Here is a 26943-nt window from a genome sequence, read left to right as displayed (position 1 = left end):
AATTTAATTTTCTAATTTATAAAATCTCTAATTTTACAAAAATAATGATTAAATACTTCTATTTTTAAAATAAAAGATTAAAATGACTGATTTAAAAAAAATTAAGAACTAAATATATTTAATTTATTTTAAAATGAAAGGATTAAAATTACGAATTTTAAAAATTAGGAGATCATTCAAGTCTAAAATTTATAACTATTGTATTTTAATTAAAAAATATCAGTTATTTAAGAAATATTATGATATATATTTTAAAGCATTAACTATTCGTGCATATTTTTAATATTATTTTGTTATTTAATTTAAATAATTTTTTTTGTAAAATATGTTCTAATTTTGAAAACTACTTTGTCTTTACAAATACAAACGTACAAGTTTATACTTTAAGTATATTTTATTATTTTTAATTTGAAAATCAAAACAAAATTACTGATTCCATCAAAACGACGGAACCGTCTCGTGTTCATTATCCACACTCACCACCACAACACGAAAACGAAAACGAAAACGACGACAAGTCGTTCATTCCCTGCGAAAACCGAATTACCGAAACCCTAATCACCACTCCGAGAACCAAAGATTCGCCCAATCCGAAGACCCAAACCTCAAAAAATCAGACCATGAAAAGCGTAGAGGTGGCCAAGACGGTGCTCGAGGTCGCCGACGTGGCTTGGACCGCCGTCGAACACACCCACCATTACCGCCACCGCTGCAGTCATCCCGTCGCCCCCGCCGCCGCCGATGTCTGCCCCTCCGACCAAGATTTAGAGTCTCTGCGATCAGAAAATCGACGCCTCAGGAACTTGCTCGACTTGAATCTGAACCTGCTCCAAAACCTCTCCAAGTCACCCTGCCTCGATAATTGCCCTCCCGATGTATTTTCCATTCACTCCTTTTCTCTTCTCTCATTCTATCTAATAATGTTATTTTCTCTAATTTGATTTATTTCTTTCCTTAGTATTTCAATTTCATCATAGAAGGATTTTTTTTTTTTATGTTTTTAATTTTAAATTTTGGTACTAGTAATTCCTGAATAATTGGAGTGGAAATTTTAAAAAAATCTTTAGTTGTACCAAAGAGGCTGATTTTCACCATGAGCAGCCTGAAAGGGCCATATTGTTTTAAAGTTTGATAAAATTGATTTTGATGTTATTAATTTTGATAGAATTGAGTGTGATGAGGGTCTAAATTAATTTTAATCATGGATTTTAAGTTGGAACATGTGCTACGATAGGAAAACAAGCATGAATTTGTGTTGCTGCATTCTATCTGGGAGTACCGATAGGGAAAAAGAGGCTAATTTCTGGGAAAAGATATTTTTTCTTTTCGAATTGGGTGCTACTGCTACTCCTTCCTTATTAATTTGAAAAAAAAAAATCTTTAATTTCGTCTAAGAAACTAATTGTTGCTCAATATGATATTGGTCGCATTGGAAATGAACTGAGACTCCAGACATGATAAAGCTGCCACTTTGGGTGCACTACTATTGTTTCTCCTTCCTTTACGAAACAAGAGGCATTTCCATAATTTCATTCCAAGGGTTATTAGTTTGGCTTCCTTATGTTTTGGGCGTTGTCATGATGCTTTCCCCTTTCACTGATTATATTTTGGGGATATTTTGTAGTTGAATGAGCGATTAGTTGCTACCATGAGATCTGATGAATACTTGACTCGGCTCAAGTTCCTGCAACAGGAAACTGCTAGTGGAGGAAATCAATTTCCTTTCAAGGAGGCCACTGGTATTTAGTTAAATTTCCCTGCTGTTGAAGGTGTGTCGTTTGTGCGTTGAAATACTTGGATATTAACAAATTTTCTGGTTTTTGGTTGGTATTTGACAGAGCTTGATCACCGATCAGCTGACATTTTGGTCAACATCGACTCTCAAGAACCCAGTTGGTGGGTTTGGGTTACAGATGAGGTGGATCCTATTAATGTTGAGGAATTGAGTGGAATTGATGATGAGAGTTACGTGGTCATCAGCGAGGAACATGTGGTTGATGGTGTTGCCAACTTTATGGCCAGATGCATTTTATCAAACCCGAAAGCTCTGGTGTGTGTCTCCATAGAATATGCATTATTATTTATTTCTTTTGTTGCATCTGACATTATTTGCCTTGTTATAATTGCAGAATTTTTCACCAGAGGAACTGCAGAAAGGTGAGTTTTCTGTCGGATTTTTGTATCTTGAATGGGTTTTCGTTTATATTTCCCTCACCTTAATTGTAAGAAATGATTTAGAATTGTAGCTTATAGTCTGATCTTGCTAAAATGGATTCAGTAAGATTTTCTCCAATCCATTTATATTTCATGCTTGGTGTGGGAACTGTTAGACATGTGGCCCAGCCTCAATAAAATGTTGATTGTCAAGGGTAGGAATTGGGGGGTTTATTCCCAATGGAATAAAAAATAAAAATCAGGAATCTAGGGATAAGTTAGGTGGTTAAAACAGTAGTTGCGATGTTAGCAGGTAAAGAAGTTTAAATATGTAAAAAAGTACCAAATTGGTCATATTGGATAAATAGTTTGTTAATGCAGATTTTGCATTTGTAAGGGTGTTACCCTAGTAAGAGGAGCTCTCCTTGTTCCCTCACTCTCAATAACAAATAAAAGTAATCTTCTTTCCTCCTCAGCTATTTTCCCTACACTCTAGTCCAATGATCATATGGGTTCCTTTCGATTGGGTCTGACCTGCCAGATCCCCTGTTGGAGAGATTGGAGTTAGGGCTCGAAGTTCTTTAGTGTTCCCTCAAATTGCTGAAGAGGATAATATAGATCACAATTGCTCGAGATCAAGAAAAATGTGGAAGGAATTGATGGCATTAAGTAACTCTGGCTCAACCCTTGTTTAATTTAGTCTTGGTTGTGCTTACCAGTTACCAGGAACATACAAAAGATTATCCCTAATTGCATATTTTTGTGGATGATATATTTTATTGAGGAATCAAGGGAAGTAGTTATTTTTAAGTTGAACTTTGGAGATAGACTTTGGAATTTGCTTAAGACTAAGATGGAGTATATGCATTGCTATTTTAGCAAGAGACAAACGGAATATGTCTTGGAAATAGAAATGGGAGAAGATATTGTACAATAGGTTTTTAAATTTAAATATGTGGGATCAATTACACAAAATGGTGCGAAAATTAATGAGATGTCGCACACATGAGACAAGTGGTATGGCTAAAATTGACAAACGTGTTGAGGGTTATTTGTGATGGCAAAGTACCTACCAAACTTAAAGACAAGTTTTATTGTATTGTTATATGTTCATCTTTACTCTATATAGCAGTGAATGTGGGGCTTTAAAGAATCAACATGAGAAAAACTGAGAGTAGCAAAAATGAAAATGTTAAGAGGGATGGGATGTGTGACCAAACAAGAAAGGATAAGATACAAAATATTTATATTTGAGAAAAATTGGTGTAACATCGATTGAGGAAAATATGACAAAAAATTGGTTAAGGTAGTTTGGACACGTACAAAAAAGTATGCAAGAGGGACCGGTGAGAAGACTAGATTACATGGTTTTCAGTCATGTGAAAAGGATAGGAAAACTAAGAAGGACATTTGAGGAAGTTGTCAAGAGAGATCTCATGGAAAATACTATCCTTAAAGCTTTGGTCTTTAACCGAGTGGGATAAAGCTTTGTTGTTGTAGGAATAACTGCTTAATACGGAACTAGAACTGCCTACTTCAAACCTTAGCAAATCAGGATTTCAAGGGCAGATAATTTCTTTTGACATACAACAGACTAGACTTTTTGAGAAAGTGTGATTAGGTTTCATCAGTATAGATGGGACTGCAGTGCATCTGGTTCATTTTTGGATGTGCAAAACCACAAAACACATGGTGAAATTTCAGAGTGGCATTCATGTGAAGATTTGATTTTATAGCCTTGGGAACATCTAAAAATGATTGTTGGCATTGCAGCGGAAGGGGATTGTGGAGGAATACATCCAAGAATTTAAGGTTTTGATGGCACACACACACTGGCAACTTCAGAGGACCTGATATTGTGTGGGAGGATTGAGAGCCAAGATGTGATGCTGGATACATCCACATGACTTGAGGGAGATGATGATCTACGAGAACTATTAACTCTGCACAAGACATTGAGAAAAAACTGAAAGTCTTTGGGAAGCCACAGTTCTGAAACTCAAACATGGATTTTCACCGTCTGGTTGGTGGGGGATTCGTCAGCAATGAGTAGAGCCCAGACAGCAAGGGGTTATGAATGCAACCTACAAGGGAGAAGAAAAGCTCCAGCAACGGCTCCATGGAGAAAATGAGTCAGTGGGGCTGCTTCCCTAAAAAGTAAAAATTCCCTTCAACTCCCAAATCACAAGTATGTGGCCCGAAAATGAAGTAAAGGATGAAACTGCTAAGATTTTCCCCACCAAATGTCAGCTCCAACAACTACTCAAGAAGTATTATATTGTCCACTTGGTGCTTGAGACTTTTCCTCCAATCAATGTATGATCTTATTGCCTCCTGAAGGAATAACATCAAGAGCCCAACTGGTGGGGGTAGCTTAGGGAGCTAGTTATAACATTAGTAGGGGAAGTCTGGAGGTAAGGCAGTTAAATAAGTGAAATGTGTACAGATTTGGTCAGATTAGAAGAATATATTTATTGAGATTTCTAAGTTGTTAGGACCTTACCCTTGCAAGTGAAGTTCTTGTTCTGACTCAATCAATAGAAACAACCAAATACTTCTCCATTCTTCTCAATTGTTTCTTTCCCATCTATTCACCCTACACTCTAATTTAGCACTCTTGTGGGTTCCTAGCAGAAAATATTGTTCATAGCAACCATAAACTTTGTCTTTTAGTTGTAGTCATTAAGTGGTGACTGTTGTTCGGCATGAATGATTCAAGGGGATGAAGTCCCATTTAAACATGCTGGATTTTATTCTCAGATAGTCTTCCAATGTAATGATTTCTTCTTTTTTCTATTTCTTTTTCTAGATCTAATGCTTTTATATCAAAATTTCTGATCCTTGGAGCGATTTGAAAACTTTTTACATGTGACAACCAAAATTTAGAATTTATTCATATAAGGACTAAAATAAAAAAGTGTCAAGTGTAGAGACCAAATTTATAATTTAACCTTATTTTATTCCTTTTCCTATCAACCATTGACAAAATTTACATTGATATGATTTTGAATGAAGTATCCAACTACATTTTTGCTATTGTGATTAATTAACTAAATGCTTGTATCTATTTCAAATTATTTGATGGCAGCGCTATCAAAAGCATTGCGTGGTACAACCAAACTGGAAAAGATTTTAGATATTTGGGAAGCTGGAAAGTTGTTTTATTGTCTGTCTACCTGGGGACTTGCTTTGGCAGGGTAACTCTCTATCTCGACTTTTATTATGCTTTCAAGAACGTACTTGTATACCTCATCTTTTCCTGGCCATGAGAAAGACAAAATGACAGATACATGGCATGATGAAAATTGATTATAGTTTCTCAAAGAAACAATTTCAATGCTTTTGTTGTGATATTTTAAATGTAAGTCTTTCAAATAGTTGAGAGTTATACACACTAAGACAGGTTTTTACTAGTGGTATGAATCTACCTAGAGCTATATGATGGACATGTACAATTTCAGCAATGGTTTCCTGTTAAACATGTATGCATGTGTTTGTTCTAGCATGGTTAGACATTGTGTATGCAACAACCAATGTAAAACTTGTTGATATACCAAACATGGATTACTTGCAACATATACTTATAGAGAAAAAATTATTAAAGTTCATACTGATAGGACAGGGATAAGAGTTTGGACTTAGAAGGGAGGCCTAAGGTTTGGAGATTGTATGTGAGGAGAAAGAGGGGTCAGAATAGTAAGGGTGAGGTGGCAAAGGCTGTAACAGAATTGCCAAACGTGTGAGAAAGGGATTTGGGAATATATAGGGAATGATTAGGAGAGAGAGGGATCATCATTGATTTGTGAATTCTGTTATGGACCGAGGGCAGTAGCCTCTCTGTAGGAGCCTGGCTCTGTGGCAGTAGGATTACATTCCTTCTGTATTTTTTTCCTTTTGTTAGCAAATAATATAATCGTTCCCAGATTTACATATACTTTTCCTTCTCTGTTTTTTGGTCCCTAACACATACAGTATAGTATGTAATTGTAAAGAGTACTTATAAAAGTTTATACAGATTGATCATCATTAAATACAGTGAAGATGGAAACTATATAGCATAAGGAGCGTGTGTGGATGCATCAATTTATCATTGATTTGAAATATTTTAATTTTTTTCTCTGTGAATTTAATGGAGCTGTGATCATGTTGGCATCATATGAAGTGCTCTGCTAAACTCACGTTTGCAACTTAAATTTAATATTTTGGATATAGAGTAAGAAGGGTTTCTCTTCAACTCAAGTAAATAAACATTGAATTAGAAAGACATGCAGCATCCCCATGAACTTTTGTTTAGCGAGGGGTATCCTAGTTTTATTCAAGTTAAACCTGAACCGTGTATTGGTCAATGATTTCTATCCTGAAGTTCCATTACAATCAAGTGCTAGCACATCTCAATGGAAATGTTTTCCCTTTTAACTTTTTTATTTTTTACTAATTTGATGACAGGCTTTACCAAAGTCGTGCAATTTTGAGAGTTGCTGCAAAGGGTGTTCATTCAGGAAGTAAACTTGCTCTCAAGGCTCTCTAAAGATTGCTGTTCCATGACCATGGCAAAATGCAAATGTATAATGAATGCTAGTGCATGGAGTTGGCAGTTCCTTGTCTGACTATAAACCTATTTGTTAATTGCTTCCTATAAGATCTAGCTGATGTAAATAATTTGTAAATAAAATTATTCGTTGTCTTATCTAGCTGCGTATCCCACTCTGGCTTCTAATGCTGCATCTACAGTGTTATGTTGTACTGCATATTTCATTATTGAATAATTTAATGCTTGTGTTTTTCTTACTCCCCTTGAAGACTTTTTTCTTGTAAATTTTAATTTACTGTACATGATTAGCCAAATAAGCTGAGTGGACCCTGGATATACATCTTTCGTATTTATGAATGTCAGTACTCATTTTTTTTCCATGTTTTCTCCCGCAATTTGCAAAGGCAGGGAGTTGCATTCAATCAATGCACGGGGCAGACTTGTAAGTTTGCACATGCTAGCATAGTATTAGTAGCATGTGTGAGACTACAGGTGCAGCAAGTGTGTTGAGTGGACTTACAACCTTTTGGGATTTCACTATTGCAATAAAGCACCCGGCATTAACAAGCTTTATTGGAAGCTGCTAATGACGGGTAATAACAGGTTTTTAACCAGGAAAATAAAAATAATACTAGCTAGTTTTTTAATTCATAGTAGCTTAGTTTTGCTAATTAGATATGAAAAAATTATAAATTAAGTTACATATGAAAAAAGTAAATAATAATTGTTTAATGAAAAACAATTAACTTATTTTTTCATACTACCTGCATTTTTATTTAATTATAATTCATTTTTAATTCATAGTAACTTAGTTTTGCTAACTAGACTAATTCAATGATTAATTGATTACAATAAATTAATTTATAATTGTGATAGTCATATAATTTATATTTATAATATATACATATGAAAAAAAATTACATTTGGCATCTCCAGGAGTTCTACAAATTAAATTCATTTCTAATAAATTAAATTGATTTCTAATAACTATAAAACCTACATGTAGCATTAATTGGTTTAATGGAAATATTTGCTTTAAAGTATTCCATGTTATTATATCAATTGGTTTAATTAAATTGATTTCTACTAACTATGAAAACCTACATGTATCATTAATTGGTTTAATTGAAATATTTTTTTAACGTAATCCGTGTTATTATATCAATAGACACGAGACAAAAATTAAATAACGTGAATTTTAATATCAAACCAAGTTCAGTAAAAAAAAATACCATCTATAATATATAATATATATTTTCATAATATATAATATAATTCTCATTAACATTATTATATTTTAAAAAATAATAAATAAATCTAAACTTAAAATTTATATTATGTATAAAAAAAACTTAAAATTTATATGCAAAATACTACTTTTAAAAATATTTAATATAATAGTCATTCATATCTAAAAGTCCTCATTTTTACATGTAATATATAATAATTGTAAATTATTTGATATCCTTTTTTATGTAAATGAAAAAATGTAACAAAACAAATGTAAATTAAAAATCTTACGAGAGATTAAGATATTGCAATGATGAAAATTAAAAATCTTACAGTCAAATTAATTAAAAATACTTTTAATCTGATAACTATTTCAGTTAACAACCTTCAATTCCTAAAATAAATTAATCAAGTTAAAGTTTATAAGTAATCGGGTTTAATAATTTAATTCTATAAAAAAAGTTTAAGAATTTAACTATATATTATTTACTAATTTATTAAAGTTTGTGTGCGAAAATAAATTTATTTTAAGAGGCTATCTAATCACGTTAAATTAGAAATCATAATATAATATTCACAAAATGATTATAATATTTAATCTTATCACAAAAAATTTAGAATATTATTAAGTAGTATATATAAATATATATTTTTGCTAAAAGTATATATATATATATATATATATATATATATTGATTAGGAAGCACACTAGTCATTTTTATTGAAAATCATATTTTTATTCTTATAAACGATAACTTTGCTTATACATGTTATCGAATCAACAGTTCATACATATCATAAGTGGGCCGGAATGCAAGCTATTTTCTATTTTTTTAAAAAGAAAATTTACTTCTTTTTTTATTCCAATGTATATTTTGTAGGATACAGATAAATTAGTATCCAATCTTACCCATAATAATAAGGGATAAATCATGTTTCTTAATTTACACAAAAAAAAATCATGTTCCTTATTTGCTAGAAGATTGTGTTTTGTAAAATATCTTTGAATAAGATTAATTTTTATAGTGTTTTGTGATTATGATTATCTTTTTTTTAACGAGATTTTAATTTAATAATTATCTTATTTTTAATTAATATTATTTATTTATCAATTTCATATTAATTAAAAGGTGGGTAACGATTACATGTATAAGCATTTAGGCATCCAACAAAAAATAACATGATATTAAAGTTATTATTCATGCGAGTATGAGTTCAAGTATAAGAATTTTTTAACTCAACTCGCTTTTAAATGAGGATTGATCCACACTTATATAGTTTATCTTGACATTATTTTTATTCGATGTGGGACTTTCAACACACCCTTCTATCTAGTGACCATACATTCCTCACGTTCAAGGCTATAACAAACATAGGAATTTAGGATAAGCTCTGATACCATGTAAAAGAATGGTTTAGATGACTTTTATTTCTCAATGGACCATTGTTTATATACAAGAATATGTACATGCAATTCCTCCTAAAATTGTGCCTTCCATATATCCATCTGGCAATTACACACGTGCCTAATTATTATTCAACTGTAGATAGATATTAACAAAATCAACTCTGATTTACATGTTAAAAGATTATCAAATATAACTAATTTTCAAATATATTGAAAACAAATTAGAAAAACAAAAAAAAAATTAAAATGTGAAAGAGAGAATCAAATCATATAGTTAATTTTGATCAACTATTACACCATTCAATAATTTTTTGGGATAATATTTTTTAAAACCCACCATCTAAAAAACTAGGATATTTCATAATCGGTAAAAAAAACTGGTCGAACCCGTAAAAAATTGATCGAAAATCGGCATTGATTTAGTCTTATCCATCTTTTTCTATTATAAAAAAACTAATCCAAAATATTTTCAAGGTAAATAATATATATATATATATATATATATATATATATATATATATATATATATATATTCAAATATTTAATATACGTATCACTTATTTTGTCTAACTATTTTTTTTTCTTAGCATATAGTTGAGTCATTTATACTAATTTATAGTTTTAAGACAGTTAGTGATGATTCTGGAGAAGTTCTTATTAAAGTGCAGATCCTAGTATTAAGAAAGCTTTTTCTTTCAAACACCGAATTGTATATTCTGTTTCTCTTTTGCTTTTGTATACGGTAGATCATGTTTTATAATAATATGTTAAATAATTATTCAGCTTGTTCCAGCCTTATCTTTTTTGACAGTATAATACTTGAATATATTTTATCTCTGTCATTTTTCATATGAGATGTCTTTATGCTGCGTATTGTATTTTGTGTAGTATAAAAAAATGGAGTAGTCAAAACATGCATATTGGGTTTATATTTATAAGAATCACTTAATGGTTAGATACGATAACTTGTAATTGGCTGCGCTTAATATAGTGAATTTTTCTACATGAATTTATTACATTTTTATGATCAATTAGGATAAAACAATTAAGTTTGTCTCTTAAGTAGCCTACAAGTATTAAGAGATAATGCTGATTTATTAGTTTTATCATAAAGAAATTAGATATGAATTTATTTTGTGTTAAAAAAATCTTAGCCCATTGGTAGATTTTGATGACTTTGTGTGTGTTTTTTTGTCCTAGGTCACATACTAATCCTCAATTTATTGGAGTAAAGACTAATCTCACTTGTGGTACGTAATTGTCGCTGGCCCAAGGGAAATTATTTTACACACGGTGAGAATAAAACACGAATTCTCCCGCTAAATAGATTGTTCTCACTCATGTGAACGTAACGAGATCTTATACTACTATATCAATCATTTGGGTTGGACTCGTGGGTTTTTGAATTATTATACAAATACAAGCTTTTATTTATGTGTTTGGTTCTTATTACAGTCCAATCTTTTATTATCTCCAATGACATAAATGAACTTCTTATTTTGGCTAGCACCCTTATGACAAGGTTGTCATCAATGAAGCTCATATTGGAGTCAAAGGTGTGAGGAAACACATTATGGAGATAAGGGATATACCATCTCAGTTGAAGTCACTTGAAATTGATATTTTTGAGTCTTTCTTGGTGAACCTTGATCCTGAATTCACTCTCATTATAATATGGTCCTTTTAAAATATCATATAATACACATAAGGACAAATGGTCAATCACTGAACTTCTGACCTTGTGTGTTTAAGAAGAAGGGAGACTTGCTTAAGAGATTGGTGAATGTGCTCTTACTGTGACTCAAAATAATGATAAAAATGAAAAGAAGTGTATTCCTCCTATTGTCAAAATCAGGCGTCAAGGTGCTTTTTTTCTTTGTAAGAAAGAACGCATGAAAAAGGATGCTATAAGTACAAGGCTTGGCTTGGAAAGAAGGGTAATTCTTTTTCTTTTGTATATTTTGAATATAATATGGTTGATATTTGTCATGATACAAGGTGGATTAACTCTTGATCTACAATCCATATTTCTAATACCATGCAGGGCTTCTCAAGCTAGAGGGAGCCAAATGAAGGTGAACGGTTCATCTATTCTGAAAATTGGATGCATTCTCATGTGGTAGTTGTTAGCACATGTAGACTTATTTTAGGATTTGGATTTGTTTTGAAATTGAATAATGTCTTTTATATTACTGAATTTTCAAGGAATTTAATTTTTGTTTCGAGACTTATTTCTTTGGGTTATTCAACAAATTTTAACGCGTCTGGATTTGATTTATTGTTTAAGTCTATTGTTTTTGGAAATGGTGTTAAATGATGGTTTATTCAAAATTAATTTATCTAACACGATTATGAATAGTTTGATAGATACACAAGAAAACGCTAGTATTAAATGTTGTATCATGAATGAAAATGTGGCATATGAGGCTAGGACATATCTCCATGGAAAGAATTAAAAGGTTGGTGAATGATGGAGTACTTAGACTCTTAACTTTAATAACTTTAACACTGTGTAGACTGCATAAAAGGAAAGCAGACTAACAAGAAAAAGAAAAATGCCAAAAGAAGTTAAAAAATATTAGAAATTATACATATTGATATATGTTGTCTCGATATGGACTCATACGGCAAAAAATATTTCATCTTTTTTATAGATGACTACTCACGATACATGTATCTTTACCTGCTTCATAATAAATATGAAGCTTTGGATGCCTTTAAAGTTTTCAAGAAAAAAAATAGAGAAACAAGGTGGAAAACAAATGAAGATTGTGAGGTCAAATATAGGTTGTGAATTTAATGAAAAATACACTGAAAATGGACAAGCACCTAATCCTTTTGCAAAGTTTCCTCAAGAGCATGGTATTGAGGCTCAGTACACCTTGCCTGACTCACTAGATCAAAATATTGTGGCTGAAACAAGAAACCAAAGCATGATAAAGAGTATGCTTAGAAATTTCAAACTTCCTCGTTCACCATGGAGTGAAACTCTCAAGATAGTTGTGTACATATTAAATTGAGTTCCAACTATGGTGGTCCCAAAAACCCCTTTTAAATTTTGGAAAGGTTGGAAACCAAGTTTAAAACATGTGCATGTTTTCCCAGGTGAAGTTAGACCCAAGGACCATTAGTGTATATTTCATTGGTAATGTTGAAAAGGTCTAAGGGCTACAAAATTATTGTCCAACTCATAGCACTAGAATTGTTGAATAAAGATATGCAAAGTTTATTAAGAAAGAAGTGGCAAGTGGAAGTGATTTAACTTAAGTCATTGGTTTGAGAAAGATCATTGTGAAGACAAAGTTCCTACATCAAGTATAAGTTAGTAGTTTTTGGTAGCGGTCACCCAAATCAAGTAACTCAAGCTCCACATCAAATTGAACCTGCTCTAGGAGGTCCAGTTGAACAACATCCTATACAAGATGTTGAGCAACTTAGTGAACAATAGATGTTGTGGATGTAGCATTGAGAAGATCAACTAGAAAGAGGAAATCAATAATTCCTAGTGATTATCAAGTGTATTTACAAGAATTTGAGTTTGACTTTGGAGTTGAAAATGATCCAAAATCATTTTCACAAGCAATTAATAGTTGTTTTTCTTAGTTTATGTACAATGCTATGAAAGAAGAATTAGATTCTATGGAAAAATAATGATGTTTGTGATATTCTTGAGTTGTCTATGCAAGTGGGTCTTTAAAACCAAGGACTCACTACGAAACATTGAGAGATACAAAGCCTTGATTGGTTGCCAAAGGATTCTCTCAAAGGGAAGAAGTTGATTACAGAGAAACCTTTCCTCTTATGTCTATGAAAGACTCCTTATACACAATAATGACATTAGTTGCTAATTTTGACTTGGAATTACATCAAGTGAATGTGAAAAAAGATTTCCTAAATGGTGATCTAGAGGAAAAGATTTATTTGACACAACTGAAGGTTTTTCCTCCGATGATGGGGTTCACATGGTTCGCAAACTCTAGAAATTTGTATATGGATTGAAACATGAATCCCACCAATGGTATTCAAAATTCCATAGTGTTATCTATAACATCCCTGATTATTGACTTCTCGAAAGCTCTCACACTATGACACTTCACATAGTGACATTTCACTAAACTCCTAGTTGGTCAAAATACTCTACCAATCAGAATCCTCTATAGGTAGTCCTTTATGAGATTTTGACAATCAGCTCTGTTTGCTTCCAAGATCAATGACTGACCCCATAAACTAATACAAGACTTTTCAACGTGCTTTTTCTTCACTCACAAGCTTTCTGAAAAAACTTCCTAGAAGGTCACCTATCTCATAACTACTCTAAGCCAAGCATGCTTAGCTGTAGAGTTCTTAAGTAATAGGCCACTGAAAAGTAGGTGCTTCTTGTTAGTATAGGTAGTATTGATTAATTCCTTTAAATCATCCTCAGTTGCACAGTCTCATACCTGCATAGCCTCTAGATCACTATCATTCGAGTGTGATTCACTCAGAGTATTACTTGTCTAACAGCTTCCGCCTGATTCGTCCTCAAACCACACCGTATTGGGAGAGATGTCTACTTTGGTATCATTTGTAACACATCTCTTCAATTGCTTTATAGGATCAATGATTGATCCCACAAACCAATACAAGGCTTTTCAGCGTGCTTTGTCCTCACTCACATGCTTTTTAGGAAACTTCTCATAAGGTCACTCATCTTATAATTATTTCAAGCCAAACACACATAACTATAGAGTTCTTAAGTGATAGGCTACCGAAAAGTATATGCATTTTAACTGTACAATTTCATGTTTGACAAGTGACCTCAATAACTTAAGAGGGGGGAGGGGGGAGGTGAATTAAGTTTCAAAATTTTTCCACTAACAAATTTTAATCCCCTTTTTGAATGATATATGATAGGCTCAGAATGAAGAAGAAGAAGCAATAATTAGATTAATCAATGTTCTTTAAACATGCAAGACAAAATCAGTTGCAATAAAATAAATGCAATAAGGGAAAAGAGAACTGCAAACTCGACTTATACTTGTTCGGCCACTTCCCGTGCCTACGTCCAGTCCTCAAGTAACCCACTTGAGATTTTTCACTGTCTCTATAAATCCTTTACAGTCTTTGAACTCACCTTGAGATCCATCACCCTTGTGTTCAAGATTCTCACACGCCAAGAGACAAACAGTCTCTTGATTACAACTAAGTTTTAAAAGAAATGAATAGATTTATTTCTCTCCTTTAGAGTAGATGATACAAATTGAAGATCCTAGAAGAATTCTCAATAGATTTACAAGTGTTTGACCATAGTTGTTTAGAGAGAATTTGACAATTAAGTTCTCTGAATAATCTTTCTCCATCTTTTCGAAGTCAAGCATATATATATATATATATATATAGGCCCATTGTACCTTTTCAAAATAGTTTTAAGAGATGTGTCTTTTCAAAAAGTTTTTCTGAAATTTTCTCACTAGTAATCGATTACAGGTTTCTGGTAATCGATTACACTGTTATATTTCTAAAGAGTCATGTCTTTTTAAAGTTTTTGTGAAATCTCTTCACTGGTAATCATTTACAGGATTCTGGTAATCGATTACATAGGTCAAAATTCAAATAAGTTCAAAATTTAAAACATGACGTGTTCATAATCTCTTTGGTAATCGATTACACGCTCTGGTAATCGATTACCAGTTCAAAAATATCTTACTTTTGAATTGATTAAGCTTGATAAAGGACTTTGAGACCAAACTTTTGCAATAAAAAATGAGATTATTTTAACTATTTAACTAAGTCATTATCTGTGATTTTCTTGATCTTGTTTGTTGACTTGAAACAATGTGTGCTTTCATCAAGTAAATTCTTTTGACATCGTCAAAACCTACATGATTCACATTTCATACATGCACAATCTTTGGATTATTCTCATTTTAGTGTGATTTAGTCGATGTATTACATCATTTCATCATTTAGAAATACATGAAAATTGGACTCAATAATAGATATTGAATATTTTCATTGAATTAAATTGTTGTTTTTGCTAAGAGTGATCACAATATGATACATGGAAGGCAACAATCATTTTATTAGAGAAGTTATCCCCATGATTCATGTGATTAAGTTTTGGGTGTGAACATAAAGTTATCAGTATTGTATTGTAGATGTTATAAAGTGTGACAAATATTGGACCAAATGAGACAATGTTAGACGTATTTGAATTTTAAAAAACAAATCTTTAGTGATCCTAATTTTTTTCACCCACTATTCTTTTTGTTTTTCTCACTCATGAATTTGGTGACTTTATTTCCAAATAGCAATCATGTTAGTTTAGGCCGTAATTGTTATCTACATATCCCAGGAGATAGGAGTCACTTGAGAAACACACAGAAATACTTGGGTCATAAGGCAACGTAGCCAGCATTATTGTTGTTAGTTAGGACCTTCAAAAGTGATTGACAATAGATTATCCCTTGAATAACTAACCCTTACTTGCACAGAGGACCAAATATTACATTGAAGCACCAAATAATAAAAGGCCAAGTGTTTGATGAAACCTGAGATCCCATAGTTTTAAAGATTACACACATCGACAATAACAGAAAAGGGGGGAACCTATGAGTCTATGACAAAGCAATGGGAAAGAACAAGAACCACCAGAAAATTGAGAAGATTACAAAGCCAAAGGGATCAACAACTTTACAAGCAATAACATAAATGCAAATCTCAAAACAAGCATCGGATTTGCCAAGGAGGGAGTAGCAGAAGCACCGGAAGCAATCCTACTAACAGGGCCATTTGCAGGTGAGAATCCTGGAAATGATCTGGTTGCAGGCATGACCGAAGACTTAGGAGCTGTTAGACCGGTTTCTTGTGATTGCGATGACTGTGATGGTGATAGTGATGGTGTAAAGGCAAATTCCGATTCCCTTATAACAGATGTAGGTGGTGCTATAAGTGGATGGAATCGCTGCAGTCCTGCAGCATTATTTCAAATATATTCAGAAGGGATGTCATAAATTAGGACTTACAGTATCAGTTCAGTAAACTTGTCATCATTTTTTTGTGTTATGGGGGGGCAACAGGAATTGAAACTAGGATCTTCCCAGCTATTGCTACCTGAAATCGATACTTTAATCTGCATTATCAACTTACATGATACCAAATCTAACCCACCTTGATTTTGCAACTAAACTCAAGAGGTTTAATTCACATACAATATGATGGTCATGAGATAGCTCATGGAAAAAATCATCAAGACTGAATATAGTTCATTGTGGCTCTAATATCTTAAAGTTTCACACATTTAACGAATCATCTAACAATAATTAAGGCATTTTCTAGAAGGATTGAATTTATCCGTCTAGTGTGATCTAACTTGTCAGAAAATAGACCATCACAAGCAGAAAATAACCCCCCTCCCCATAAAAAGAAAAAACTCAAGTAAATTTTTTTTATGATAGATTAGAAAAGGATTTGGCTCCTCCAAAGTAAGGGTAAAATAAATAATTCTAGATGTTAATAAAGAAAATAAAATTTGATATTTTAAGTTATCAACACATTAATTGATCCCTCCCGCTAACAAAAGTTAACAAACTAATGATTAACATTTGTCGATAAAAAAATGATTTGCTATGTATGTGAGTGTGCACATAATATTAACAGCTGATTTTATCATCAACAAATCTCTCACTTTACCCTCTAGAGGAGCTTAATCCACCAAAATAAGGTTTATTATAGTGGATTACAACGATACAAGTGAAAAAAAATAATGAAATTTCACAATACATTTGTAGTTTAAATATACAAAAACTTGATGCTAAACTCTTACCTGGACAACGAGGCTGAAGAGATGGGGACAACCTGCAAGGTGGCAATAAAGATTCAATGAACTTAAGATTAACCAGAAAAATATATGATAGAAATATCCCAATCACATAAGAAGGTCCATAGAGGATAAACATACGATGTTATTGTGGTGCCACTAACAAAACCATCATAATTGCAAGACGTAACATTGCAACCAGAACTACTTCGTTGCACAGTAACATTCCCAAGCATAAGATTGCTGTTTTTGCATCGCATGCTGGAGCAAGAGACAGCTAGAGAAGAGGGCATACAGTATAAACTGCAGGTAGAGCGACAAACCCAAATGAACATGTTAGTAATAGATCATTATTCTCTTAGCAATAAGAATGTACATTTACTTAAAAATGGGAGAAGGAACAAATTGTAACAGGAAAAGAAAAGTTGCTTAGTTAGTACTTCAAATCTTGTGGTCCACAGCTACACTGCACACAGTGACCAGCAGTAATATGGTGTAGCTTCCGTTAGGGACAAGTAAGCCATAATCAGAAGCATATTTTGGAAAATTTGATGCACAAGCTGTAACAAGAGAACAAGATTAGTGACTCATTTATGCAGTAGAATTTCTATGAAAGGTAGCACAAACAGAATCATTATCCCTACTTCAGTGATGGAATCATAGACCTTGCGCCAAAAAATAATCAATGTGAAAACTTGAAAAACACAAAAATCACAAACTTAAACCTGAACAGGCATCAATAGCATTGAAATATTAGGCCAGAAGGTTTACTCATCATACATAACGTAACACAACCAAACATACAAAGAAGATTAGGCCGTGTAGTTTGAGAAAATATTTTCAATTTTCATACCTTGTTTTCATAAAAAAAAATTATATAGTTTTCTTTGTATCAATCTTTAACTATGAAAAAAAAGTTTAAAATATGATAACATCAAATGGCAAAGAAAAAGTAAAACAACTTCTCAAATTAAACATGCCCTCACTTCCCCTACAAGGTGAAACCCTTTTCCCTCGAGTAGAAAGAAAACCAGAAATTACCAGGTATTGGAACAACAAGAATGTCACCATCAGAGATAGCTGTAGTCCCCATGTCATTGACATTCATCAAATCAGTAAAAGTGGTGAAATATCTAGCTGCAATTGCAGCCAATGTATCAATTGGCTGAACCACATAGGAAAGGTAAATTGAAGGCAAAGAGTTATCACTCTCATTGAAGCAAGTGCATGGAAGTGGCACCACAAGGTTCAGACCCACATCAAGCACTGAAGGATCATCACCTATGGAATTAGCCTCCCTAAGCTGATCAGGGGACACCAAACCCCCATATATTGAATTTGCAATGGAAGAGAGAGTATCGGAAGGTCTAGTCCTATAATGAGTAGACATTGATTTTCTAATACCATCAACACAAGAACGGGTGATAGGGACTTTGAGGAAGAGCTTGGAAGGGAGAATGTGGTGCTCTACATCAGGGTAAGAGATGTCAATGGCATTGGCAGTGAGAAGTGCAATAGGGTCTATTTGAAAGAGAGAAGCAACCTCAGAGGCCTTGAGGTGAGTGTAAAGTGTGTAGCCAAGAAGAGCATTGCATGAATCATAGTTGGAGCATGGCTCTATAGTTGATTTGCATCTCATTGGAGATGCATTCAGTAGAAGATGCAAGAGTAATAAGAGGAAGGTGCAATGCAAAATAGGGTTTTGATTTGGCATTGTGTGGCGCGCGCACACACACACACACACACACACACACACACACACACACACACACACACACACACACACACACACACACACACACACACACACACACACACACACACACACACACACACACACACACACACACACACACACACACACACACACACACACACACACACCACACACACACACACACACACACACACACACACACACACACACACACACACACACACACACACACACACACACACACACACACACACACACACACACACACACACACACACATTCTTATAATTAATAAGTGAATTTTTTAATCTTGAAGTTTCCATTGAAAGAACGACCTTCTAGGATACTATTCTCTTCTATGCGGTCCCGGCAGCCTCAACTTAAAGTATCATGAATTTGAAAAATCATCAATGTACAAACACTCTTCCTCAACATTCTATTGATCAATTTTTTCTCTTGAACCATCCAGAAGTAGACCTTCATCATCTTCAAAATTTACCTTGCCCTTTCTGGAAATTTGAAAACCCAAACAAAGTTTCAACAACCTTTGCACTTTCTTGTTGAAAGTAATCTTTTCGCTCCTTGTAAGTTACCATCAATGTCAAAACACTCTGCCTGAACATCCAGAAACAGACCTTCATTGTCTTTATAAAGGAACCAAGATCATCTTTATATAAACTCTGCCCACCTGTACCTGCAAATAGAGAATCTTCTTCAATCTCTTCAATGGAGTCAATTTAAATCCTGAATTATGCCGACATTGTTAACAACATTGTTTAATTTCACTTTATCTATCCTGTCTTTGTGCATAATAGAGAAAACTCTAGACAGCCCACAACTGTAGAAAATGCTTCAGCATTTATCTCTTTCCCATCAGATTTGTGTTGATTGCTATAACACTATAAATGTTGTGTTTCAAGGATGATCACATTAAGCCTTTATTTATAATGAGTAAATAGGATCAATATTGATTACATGAGATCAATCCAATAAAGAGTAATAAGGACTAAATCACTAATTACTATCTAATCATAAACAACATAATATGTCTTAGAGTGTATAATGTGAGAGGCTTAACTCAACCCCAAAAGTTAGCTCAAGAGGTGAGGGTTGCCCGGCTCTGTCTCTAGCCAATGTCTGACTTGGGTGTTTTTCCCAATACACCCCCTCACACCTAACACTTCTTGAGCTTGGTGCATTAACAACAATGGTGGGTGACCCTTTGAATGGATCTGGGATAGGCTCTGATACCATCTTAGAGTGTATAATGTGAGAGGCCTAACTCAACCCCAAAAGCTAACTCAAGAGGTGAGGGTTTCCCGGCTCTATCTCTAGCCAATGTGGGACTTAGGTGTTTTTCCCAATAATATGTAATACTAACACTCTCCCTCAAGCCCTAGTATTATGTCATATGAATCGAACTTGTTATAAATGTGATCAACCCGATAGAAACTAAAGGAAATTCGCTAGAAATGGGTCACGCATCATATGTGTGAACTTCATGCACCAAGGCCCTGCATGGGGTCGCACGTGATGGTGTTTTGAGTTGGTTGTGCACGTGAATGGCATGACAATCTTCGGTGATGGTGATGGGCACTGTTCACATGTGGAAAAAAAAGCATAAAGGTCCACCAGGGATGGCTTGAGGTGGAGGGAGAGAAGACCAATGTGACATTGGTCGGAGATGCGTCACGTGTTGTGTGCGTGAACTTCACGCACCAAGGCCCTGCATAGGGTCTTGTGGGGCAGTATTTGGAGTTTCCTGTGCATGTAGACAGCATGTTGGTCTTCAGCGATGGGTGACAGTGGTCGAAGGTAAGCTCCAATGAAAAGGCATCGGAAAGTCTATCAATCAAAGGGCAGTCGCATGGTATTGTTCACCACGAAGAGGGGCTGCACGAAAAAGAGAAAACAAAGGAAAACAGGGTTAGAAAGGAATAGCCACAAAAACAACACAAAGTGCGACCTGAACGGACGTCGGTTGCTCTGTTCAAGTGCGCTGTTTGGCTTTATGGAAAAGAAGCGCATGGAAGTGCATGTCAACTCCGATGATGAGGTGTTGACAAGGTCTATGTAGATTGGCAAATGGTGCACCGGACGAGTAAGGTGACAATCAGAGAGTCATTGGAAAATTCGCTGCAGGTGGTAAAAGAAGGCATTGGAAAACGGAATAACCTAAGCTCTAATATGATGTAACAATGTTTAGTTGTTGTGTTGTGTGTCAATATAGACCACACATCATGCTATTTATAATATAGAAAAGGGAATCAATATTGATTACAAGATTAATCAATTAGTGATTAATAGAAAATAGAATATTCTAATAATAAATATAATATCAAGAATAATATCACAGATTATGTTTTGATATTAATATTTTGTTTCCTATTACTCACTAATTGATTTATCTTGTAATCAATACTGATTCCCTTTTCTATATTATAAATAACATGAGGTGTGGTCTACATTGACATACAACACAATAGTTAAACACTGTTACATGATATTAGAGTTTAGGTTATTCTGACAGAGGAATATCGAAAATCGTGTCCCCGGTGGACCTTTCTGCTTTGCCCTCTTTTCCAGTGACCTGTTTCCTCTTTCCGATGAAACTTTTTTTTAGATGACCACATCTTTTAAGCTATGATATCATATAACAATATTTTACTTTAAATGTTATGTTTCAAGGATGATCACATTAAGCCTTTATTTATAATGAGCAAATAGGATCAACATTGATTACATAGAATCAATCCAATAATGAGTAATAAGGACTAAATCACTCATTTCTATCTAATCATAAATAACAGAATAATATGCAATTTTAACAATTGCTAGCATTGCTGATGTGACCAGATGTTGTAAGTTAGTAACTGCCAAAGAATAGAATTTCCCATATGCCAATGTGCATCTCCACCTAACACCACTGATTCCTTTCACAAATTAGAGGGCCAATAACCAGAGAGACATATGGAGCCTTCTCCCTTCACCTACTTTCTTGACAGCACAACAGCATCCTTTCCTAAAGGCATAATAATAATAATAGTAGTGTTGGAAACAATTATTGTCTTGCCCTTATAATAGCCTGGTTTCCAATAGGAAGTATTTAAGAAATAGATGCGGGTTGTATCCCCACACTCCTGTGACCAGCTTTTTGTAATATCTTCTAGTTGTTACTTGTTAAAACTTTGTCCTTGCTTTGTTTTAATATATCTGTAATTTTGTTTATGAATTTGATAAAAAAAATATCAAAGTTTATTGTGCATCTCTTAACAGATCAATGCATCAGATTGTTGAAACGGGGCTGCTGTCAAGCAAAATTTTGGATTGACTCTTGAATCAAATCACAGAAAGTTCAAAAGGTTTATTAATTTGTCTTGTTAATGCTTGCTTGCTAAGAACTGCTGTGACTGAAAAAATATGTTGCTATGTTATTTTATCTGACCATTTACCTTATACATGTGCTTTCACTTTCCTTCAATATTTTGTTGACTTATTTGAGTGTTACTTTTGTCTAAGAAAGAGCATTTTTTCTTTCACAGGTAATCAACACTTCATTTAAATTTACATGGGAATATAGATGCCCTTGAGGAAATTCCATAGACTAAACAATACTATATGCTGGATAAAGCGTTGTGTTAGTAGTTGCTGCAAAATCAAGTAATTCAATGTTGTCTTTAAATTAGCAGTTTGATTCTTTCAAGCTCTAGTAAGATGATTATCCAATTAAAGAGAAAAGCAAATTTGAAAGAAATCTTTTGAGAACCACACCACAAAACCTAGTCATTGTAGTTGGAGAGCCCAAAGCCTTACGAACCCTCCACTAGAATTTCATACTATGTGCAATTGGATTTGGATCCTAACATCGCACCATGCTCTGTAGCCCCAACACCCATTCAGGATGGCTGTGCACTAGCCCTTTAACTAGTCTCGGGCAGACATCGCAATTGCCAGTGTCACCACTTGTTTGCAGATAAGAGACATGGTGGTAGCCCGGTAGCTTTGACACTAATTGATAAAAAACTTGGGAGAACCATACTACATAAGTTAGTCATTCTAGTTGGAGAGTGCAAGGGATTAAAAACCCCAAACTAGAATCCCATACTTCCATTGTGAGACTCAAGTCCCATACATTGCAATGGGATCCTAACAAAATTTTAGATGTCCAGTATAGTAAAGTCACGAGCAAACTATTAAGAAGCGTTGTTAAAGTCCCTAGATGTCTTAACTCTTGAGCAATAACCTTGTAATGTGGGCTGGAGTGCAGGATGGGCTCCTAAATTATTCTTCATTGAGATAGAAAATCAAATGAATAGGTGTAAGAGGAAAACGAGAGTATGGAATTTAATATTGAATTTCTTCATTACATGGTTTTCCTTTTCAATCTTAGTTTAATAGAATCAAGTTACTCATGTAAGAAGCCTTTCTGTCAAGTTGTTCTGTGGTAATATATCTTATATGGTGCTTCCCTTTTAGGCTATTTGATCACACTGAGAGTCCACATAAGAAAACTAAGAAGTTGCTTCCAGGTCCAGCTTAGCCTAATGGTATAGCAGCTGAGGAGATGGATGATGGGTGATTGAAATGATAACCATTTCCAATGATGAAGCCCGTAGTCATGGTGGAATATCTCCAAGGTTACATGGAAAAAGTAATGTATTTACATGTGGCAGTGTCCAAACTTTAATTCTAGTTGAGGATGTGGACATGCTTTTTCTTGAAGACCGCGGATGTATCGCTGCCATACAACACATTTCTGAGACAGCAAAAGGGCCAATTATATTGACCAGTAATAGTGAGATGACTTGTTACAATAATGCATCATTGCTCAACATATAGCTTTTATCAATGTGTTCATATTTATGACAATGTCATTTTTTCAAATTGGTAATAACGGTGGCCTACCAGATAGTTTTGCTAGACTACATGTTTCTTTCTCATTGCCATTGCTAGATGAGTTACTTAGTCATATGTACATGGTATGTGCTTTAGGATTTCCAACCCCTCAGAAGGGAAAATTGAAACTGAAATTTATACGTCTTCTATGGATGACCTGCAGGTTTGTGTCACAGAAGAACTCAACAATAATCCTCTTTTACTGAAAAAATTTATCCAGTCTTGTGATGGAGATATTCGTAAAACCATTATGCAGCTTCAGTTCTGGTTCCAGAGTAAAAAATATAAAATAGGTGTGTTACACTTACATAGCAATTACGTTTGTTGCATGTGTTGATGTTTATGACTTAAAACCATAGTTCAAATTTGGGCTTATTATTGTGTGCTTTGATTGCTCTCTTTTTAAGGCCTACTTTTTTTTTTCATTTGTGTTGGAAATACCTTGTGGCATGTACACAAAAAAGAAAACATATCGTCATATTATTTATTGATTAATTTAGGAGAAATATTTAAAAGGTTAGAAAAGCTAGATCAAAATACTTCTATCAAGAGAGATAAGGATGAGCTGTTTTGTAATTGTGAGTAATCAGACTAGAAGGAAATCAATATCAGTTGCACTATTATTTATTTATTTATTCATTGTCTTTGAACAAACTACTTCTGACGTTTATAGAAATTGTCTTCCTTGAATTTTCCATGATGGTTATTTTTCAATTAGCATCAAGATGTGCCCTCACCAGTTTTCATGTTGAGCATATACACTATTATGTGTTAGTATTTTCTACACCATTGATAAGTCTTCTTGGAAAGCAAGCATTGGCACAGTAAGGTTGCTACCTTGTAACTTGGAGGTCTCTGATTCAAATCCTAGAAAATAGCCTCTCCATTACTGGCAAGAGGTTGTCCAAACTTGACTGGTTGTCACGAGTTCAAATCCTTGAAATGCAAATGCAATAAAACTTGACAAGGAAAGCTTTGTCACCCTTAGTAGTCCTATCTAACTTATGCCGGAATAGAATGAATCAAACCCAAAAAGCAACCTCTCCATGTACATGTAGCCTCCCCAAACTTTACTAGGTAGGAGTAGTGTGCCCCCTTTTTTTAACTAGTCTTGTAGTAAAAATTGAAGATTTTTCCTCCCATCCCTTTTCACTCACTATTTTCTTAATACATTTTCAATTTTATGACTTCAACTTGATGGAAAGATTTTTTTGCGCAAGGCACTTCTAGAAACTAACAACTCAAATATATATGTTTTGTGTGGGAATATGCATGTGTAGGTGACTAATATTGGGAATAACACAACGTACATTTCCCATTGCACAAATTTAACATTTTCTTTCTTTACTGTCTAGACAGGAAAGTGCAGGTGTATGGCTCACTTCCTTTTGATCTTGAGGCTTGTCCTCATATAATACCAAAGATACCCTGGAGTTATCCCTCAGAGTTATCCAAACTAATTGAGAAGAAAATTACTAACTCAATAACCATAATGGAGGAAAACCCATGCTTGCAAGGTTTAGTTAATAAATAGTCAAACATAAATGAAAGGAAAAATGACTTAGATGTGTAGTTTATGAAGACTGATTTTTTAGAGGCCAAGGTAAAGAGGATCAAGACATCTCTTACATACTACAGTAGGTTTGAAATGTTGGAATTTTAGGGGATCCTTATATAATACCAATAACCACCTAGAACACATTATGTTAGATTATCAAGAAGAGTTTTAGAAATACCTGGATCCATAATGATTGATCAAACAAACACAACGGAATCGGAATCCGTAAGTGATTTCTTATCTATGTACTCTTCTTAGGATCTATTACAGAATGTTGTAGAGACAACGGATAACCGGCTAATAGCATAACCAGTGGTTTCATGGTTCTTCCTCAACCAGAGCCTCTTTTATCTAACGGGTTCACTTAATTTGATCACATAAAATAAAGCCCACTATTGATAAATAGCTAATATAATTATCTTATAATATTAGCACACATTAATTATTGGAATAGAAAATTCCAACAATCTCCCACTTGGACTACATATTGTAACAATTATATCAAAATCCTTAAGCATGCATCCGTACGCTATTTACCTTTAGACTTTCACCTTAACAATTTGGTATATCTCATGTATCAATAATGGAAACACTACGACTTTCGTCACTACAACAATTATAACTAGACCCCAATGACCACCACCTCAATACACTCAATGACATAGGTCAATATGGATAAGCAGCATAGAAATTACATGCAATGTGATCTCAGTCATGCCTATTTCCAATTAGTCCAAACTTTATTCTATATAGAGATCAATCCAAACAAAACATAAATATTGCAAACAAAATAAGTTTATAATGAAATGATAAACTTCAATTATATTTCTGTAGAAAATCCAAAAACAAAATGTTTGTAAACTAAGAGATATAGAACATAAGCAAGACCTTCACTAAACTTTAAGTGTCAAACCTTTAGTAAGTGGATCAGCTAGCATGTAATGAGTCCCTATATGTTCTATACAAATCTGTATTTTCTAAATTATTTACTTAACAACCAAATACTTTATATCAACCAACTTTTACTTGGTTGAATCCTTAATAAGACCACTAAGATATTGTCCCAATAAACATCCGATGGCTTCTTAATGTTGACAACAATAGGAAAGCTAGTCACAATAATTTAGCAATCATAAATTCTAGTATGATGTCTCATAGAAAAAAATATTAACTCCACCAATATGGTTAAATGAGAATCCTTATGTGGAGTGATTACTGATTGCTATTAAGATATTTCGTAAAAGTCGAAGTCAGAATACCCAATGATCTCTAAAATTCTATACTTTCGATATGAAAACATGCAGTTTCTTGTTCTCTTCAATTAACACATTATGCGACTTACTACTTTCTAATGTTGTATACCAAGATTACTCATATATCACCTTAGGACTTCCACTAAAATTATTTTAGGACAATAAAAAATAAACTTAAGAATACATGATAAATTACAATATAACTGTTTTGTAACAATAAATCGTATGATGCTAGTAGGATGTCATCAATATATAATACCATGAAATTTACTCTCACTGAACTTTTAGTATATGCAATCATCAATCAAATTTACCTCAACACCATAAGAAGTAATCTTGATGAATTGTGTAATACCATAGATGAGAGACTTGTTTAAAAGCATAAATAAATTTCTTTT

General features: G+C 33.6%; 1 long non-coding RNA gene and 2 pseudogenes across 3 annotated transcripts; 2 read left to right on the top strand and 1 right to left on the bottom strand.

Annotated features, from left to right (window-relative positions):
* The first annotated feature begins 448 nt into the window (after nucleotides 1-448).
* LOC114382560 lies at nucleotides 449-6946 on the top strand (annotated as a pseudogene). The gene is made up of 6 exons (XR_003660265.1): nucleotides 449-875; nucleotides 1625-1739; nucleotides 1839-2050; nucleotides 2130-2157; nucleotides 5243-5351; nucleotides 6601-6946. The product of XR_003660265.1 is annotated as an uncharacterized LOC114382560 (transcript).
* Nucleotides 6947-15751: 8805 nt separating this feature from the next.
* LOC114382049 lies at nucleotides 15752-18838 on the bottom strand (annotated as a pseudogene).
* A 3078-nt stretch (nucleotides 18839-21916) lies between these two features.
* On the top strand, nucleotides 21917-24109 carry LOC114382123. Of its 2 annotated transcripts, none has more exons than XR_003660185.1 (4): nucleotides 21917-21994; nucleotides 22115-22200; nucleotides 23315-23627; nucleotides 23898-24109. It is a non-coding gene; the product is annotated as an uncharacterized LOC114382123 (long non-coding RNA). The 2 variants fall into 2 exon arrangements; XR_003660184.1 differs by having other exon boundaries at nucleotides 23315-23633.
* Nucleotides 24110-26943: the final 2834 nt, after the last annotated feature.

This window comes from Glycine soja, chromosome 13, assembly GCF_004193775.1.
Source record: "Glycine soja cultivar W05 chromosome 13, ASM419377v2, whole genome shotgun sequence".
NCBI classification, from domain to species: Eukaryota; Viridiplantae; Streptophyta; class Magnoliopsida; order Fabales; family Fabaceae; genus Glycine; species Glycine soja.
The sequence above is the reverse complement of the archived record's forward strand: the minus strand, read 5'-3'. Positions and strand labels throughout refer to the sequence as shown.